The following is a 5110-nucleotide window of genomic DNA, read 5'->3' as shown; positions in this document are numbered from 1 at the left end:
GGGGAGGAAGGAGGGAGCAGCCCACCTGCCCACTGAGGCTCCTGGAGGAGGAGGCCCCGGGGCTGCGGGGAAGCGGGTGCAGGAAGACCCTGGGTTCCTAGTCTACTGGAGGCCCTCTGGAGCCGTCTCCAGCCCTGAGAGTGGTGGGCCTGGGAGGAGTGCAGTGCCTGGGGGGCTTCAAGGCCTGCCAGAACCCCTGAAAGTGCCCCTGCCTCGGACTGGCAGCTGGGAGTTTTCATTCACTCATTCCACAAGGACCTCAGCCTCTGCCTAGCCAAGGGCACTCTGAAACTGAGGCTGAAGGAACGAATAACCTTCTAGGCAGCCTTGGGATGCCCAGTCTCTTCCCCGAAGCCTCCATGGGGGCGGCCTCTGAATATGGCTTGCACACCTCGGTGATGGGGAGCTCACTCCCTAAGGGGCCGACCTGGACGCCCTGGAGCAGCCCTCGGGGCTAGAAAACCTTTTCTTTCAGGGCCCACAAATGGCCTTGCTTCTGTCTGTTGGCCATGGCCTCACTCTGCTCTGGCCACAGTGGCTTTCCGCTTCTAGAACATACTTAGGGCCTTGCACCAGCTGTTCTGCCTGCAGGAATACTCTTCCACCCCATCTCCTGAGCTCCTCCCACACACACACCCCCCATCCATTCAACACCCCTGCCAGCACCTTTTCCACCCGGCCACCCCCTTGTGTCCTTCAGGACTCACCCCAAATGTCACCGTGTCAGAGAGAACTTCCACCTCTCCCAGAGTCCCTCACACCCACTAGTCACTCTTCCCCTCGATGCCCCATTTCAGTTTCTTTAGCATCTGAAAAGTTCACTCTGACATTTTCTTGTCTATGTGTCTATAGTCTGTCTCCCCCACTAGAATGTGTGCCCCATGGAGGCAGGGCCCTTGTCTGCATGGAGACAAGGCACTATAACCCCAGGGCCTGACCTACAGCAGGATGGGAGGGAGACCGGGTGGCCAGCCCATGGTCTGAGTCCCTTCGGCAGCCTGGTCCATCACCCGAAAGGCAGTCTGCTCAGCCGTTCAAGGGTAACATCTGGCATGGTGTTGGCAGAGGACCGGGGCTCCATCCCTGTCCGCCAAATAAATGAACAGACACAGGAACATTCCTCCGAAAGTCTGAGACTCCAAACAGCGTATCCTGCCCTCCCCTGTTCTGGACTCTGCCCTTGCAGATCCACGATGTGAGCATTTTCTTAAAACCTAAAACGCAGGGCCATTCCCAAGCTGCTAGTCTATTGGAACTCCTCAGACACCTCTGATTCCCTCACCCCCTGCCCAGGCACAGACAGGATTGGAGGCCAAATGGACTCTTTATCCCAGCTGAAGTGAACCTCCGAGACCCGGATCCAGCCCCCAGGGCAGTATGAGTCCCAATTCTGACATCTCGACTGTTGGGATGGTACCCAGGTTCCTGCCATCAGCAGTGGCACCAGCATGCTGTCCGCAGCCTTCCTCACCAAGCCACTCATAAACACAGGGAGCAGGACTCACCCAATGGCAGTCACTCATCAACCCCCCACCCCTAGCTCCATTCCCCTGTCACCTACAAGGCTTTGCTGGTGGGGGTGGGGGGGGAACATTTATTGCCGAATCTCACAGCTCATATATTTCTAGTCTGGAAAATTAATCAGAAAAGCAAATAAGCTTTCCCCACCAGGGTGGATTCTCAGGGCACTCACTCGATGCCCTTTTCTAGATGCCCCCACACCATCTTATATAACAAAGAGCTAATATGCTAATTAGACCAGAGGGCAGAACAACCTTCCAACGACCAGTGGGCGGGCTGAGGGGCAACTGGAGCCCTGGGGCAGGCAGGGCTGTGAAGGCCTATTCTTGCCCAAACTTTGTGCTTCGGGCCTCTAGTCTCTTTAATAACAGACTCTAAAGCTTGGCCAGGACTTGTTTATGGTCTATGGACTTATTTCCTCTTTGTAAAGGTAGAAAGCACCTTCCCTGTCTCCTGCCTTTGGCACATGCTCTATTCTCTGAGAAGCAGTGTGCGCAGTAGTTGTGAGCACTGCCACTTACTAGCTGTTTTTATTTAACCTCTGCACCTCGGTTTTGTCATCTGAAACATGGGGAGAACAATAGCACCAAGGTCGCAGCATTGTTATGAAGAGTAAATCAATTTTTCCTGCAAAGCATTTACAACATGACATAATAAGCACTCAAAACTTAACGATTAATAGCCCTAGGTGGTTTGGCTCAGTGGACAGAACGTTGGCCTGTGGACTGAAGGGTCCCAGGTTCGATTCTGGTCAAAGGCACATCCCCAGGTTGTGGGCTCAGTTGAGGGCATCCAGGAGGCAGCCAATCAATGATTCTCTCTCATCAATGATGTTTCTATCTCTCTCCCTCTCCCTTCTTCTCTGAAATCAATAAATATATATATTTTTAAATTAACGATTAATAGTCTGTCGTAACAATGAGTACAGTCATGGAACGGTGGCAGCCTCCTCTGTAAGCAACCTGGGAGGCAGGCTTCCCAAGTGTGCAAGCCGACGTTATCTCAAATGGCTGCCTCCTGTCTTCTGATCGCTTCCTCATCCGCAAACGCTGCTCTGCTCCTGTGATACCAAAGAGCACCCTTGTTCTTTGGCTGAGAAAACAGAGCGGCTCCATTAGCCTCAGGCCATTCGAGCAGGCAGGCAGGAGGTCTCACCCTCTCTTCTTCCTTCGCTCTTTTCTTGGGCTGATGTAGCTGGCCCACCTCGGGCTAGCCTCCCTACCAGCCTCCCCACAGGTTCTGAGCTGCGTTCTGTTCATTTGTCTTCCATCCAGTGAGCTCCTTCTCTGGGCTAGGACTCAGGAGGCAGAGGAAAACAACGTGGAAAAGGCCCTGCCCTCACGGAGCTTACATCCCAGGAGGCCCCAGGACGGTGAACAAATAGACCAATGAGATCATGTCTGCTGGTGGTGAGAGCTATGCAGGAAAGAAGATGAGGGAGAAGCTCCTTATGTCAGAGGGCACTTGGCACACAGTAAGCTTCGCAGGTTGCCTGAAAATGAATCCACGCCCCCTTCTGTCAGGGTGTCCTAGGGTGTCCCTAAGCCAGCCACAATGGCCTTTCTTTTTCCCTGCAGACATGCACAGCTGAACACTCAGAATTTCATTCCTGCGGCCTTCCCAACACTCTTGTCTCAAGCTCTAGAGCAAGCATGTCAAATTCAAAGGCTAACACGGGCCAAATAAACAAGGTTTAAGTTCCTGCAGGCCACAAAAGCTTCAATTTTCATAGAAACATAGGTTTAGCCCTAGCTGGTCTGGCTCAGTGGATAGAGCGTCAGCCTGTGGACTGAAGGGTTCGGGTTCCATTCCAGTTAAGAGTACATGCCCGGGGTTGCGGACTCGGTCCCAGGTAGGGGGCATGCAGGAGGCAGCGGATCAGTGATTATCTCTCATCATTGATGTTTCTATCTCTCTCTGCCTCTCCCTTCCTCTCTGAAATCAATAAAAATATATTTAAAAAGAAAAAAAAAAGAAATGTAGGTTTATTTCGATAGAGACATGCTGAATACAACCAAACAAGTCAGTCCAAGACTAAAGACATGGCAATCGGCTGCTGAAATACTCGCTGCTAGAGTTAGTGGAGAGAAATGGTGTGCCTGTGCAGAAGACGCAGAAGGGAAATTAATGCAACACAATTATTGTAGTCATTAGCGAACGTTGTAGTTTGTTATTAATAATTATGTATAACAGGATATTGTAAAAATTAAGTTATGAAATTTTATTAAAACGTTTCTTACATACCGTTATACTAGTATTGGCTGGGCCGCAAAAACATTCGTTGTGGGCCACATGCAGCCCGCGGGCCACGAGTTTGACATGCTTGCTCTAGAGGCATTTCTACCCTTTCTCTATGTTATTTTGGAGTCCAGGGCACCATTCCCTGAACATCAGGAGTTCTGGGGTGGCCTGAGTCACCTTTCCCAGAGCTCCTGTCATGTCCACATCATCATTTAATTCTTCCTTTCTCTTGGGACAGAACTGGATCCAGAGTACCCGTCCACCTCACTGCTTCCTGTACCGTCTAAAGTCATCAGTGAGATAAGAGGGAGCAGATGCACGGCTCTTAGCTAATTAGGATTCCTGGCAGATGTCCGCTGAGGTGCAGGCATCCATCACGTCTACACTTTATTCCTGGGGCCAGTTCGGGGAGCTGCGTAAGAGCATCACCCCTGTTCTCCAGTTGGCCAGCCCACGGCGTACCCCCCAGATGACATCTCTTCCGTCCCTCCTTCCTTCAACCACCCCGGAAGACAGGCCATTCGTCCTGGGCATCAAGGCTCCTGCTCACTTAGAATCTAGTGCAAGGAGGTCCTGATGGGGAAAGTGGGAAGAAAGGCCCAGGATCAGGTCTAGCGGGAGCCTTGGGAAGGGGTGTGGCGGCAGCAGGGCCACGCAGGATATCTCTGTTGAGACCACTAGCAGCGGTCACACCTGTCCACGGTACGAATGAAGAGTGGGCAGGAGCCTGGGAGCAGGAATCTGGGCCCGGAAAAGCCCTCAGCGCCCAGCCGGTCACCCAGACTGCGGGTCCCAGCTGGCTTCTCTAGCGTGAGGGAGGAAAGAGACAGGGAAGGCAGGGCTGCCCTTCTCCCTCTTAAAGAGGAACCAGCCGATCTCCAGGCTTTGAGAATCTCTGCAGGCACCATTCCCCTCAAGACCCATGATCTCCCTCAGAGAAGGGAGGGAAACTAGGGTCCTACTCATTTTACAGAGGACAAAGCAGGAGTCGTGAGCTGCCTCAGATCATTCGGTGCCGGACAAACTCTTTACAGGACCCTGGGAGGCCTCCCCAGCACTGAGGGCAAGAGGACCCCAATGTAGGCTTATGGACCAGTCTGGCTGCATAAGTACCACCTGTGGGGGCCAAAGAATGGGATTCCGGGCTGCGGATCACTCACCGGGAGGGAGACTCCAGGTCAGCACGGCCGAGGATGCGATGCTGCTGGGGGCTGTAGAGCCACTGGAAGGCGGTCAGCGTCCTCTCCTCGATTCGGAAACGCCCTTCCTGCACGTACCTGCAGGGCAGGAGAGAGGAGGAGGGAGGTGGGCAGGGCTCTGCAGAGCTCTCTTGGGGAACTGGCCTGGC

General features: G+C 53.1%; 1 protein-coding gene across 1 annotated transcript in view; it reads right to left on the bottom strand.

Moving 5' to 3' along the window:
- Positions 1 to 5023, bottom strand: part of RAP1GAP2 (RAP1 GTPase activating protein 2) — a 193320-nt gene extending 188297 nt beyond the window's left edge. The window contains exon 1 of the mRNA XM_015566795.1: positions 4923 to 5023. The gene's annotated coding sequence lies outside the window, so the exon portion shown is untranslated. The remainder of the gene's footprint in view (positions 1 to 4922) is intronic.
- Between the last annotated feature and the right edge of the window lie 87 nt (positions 5024 to 5110).

This window comes from Myotis davidii, unplaced genomic scaffold (genome assembly GCF_000327345.1).
Source record: "Myotis davidii unplaced genomic scaffold, ASM32734v1 scaffold363, whole genome shotgun sequence".
Taxonomy (NCBI): domain Eukaryota; kingdom Metazoa; phylum Chordata; class Mammalia; order Chiroptera; family Vespertilionidae; genus Myotis; species Myotis davidii.
Note: the sequence above shows the minus strand (reverse complement) of the source record. Positions and strands in the feature narration are given on the sequence as shown.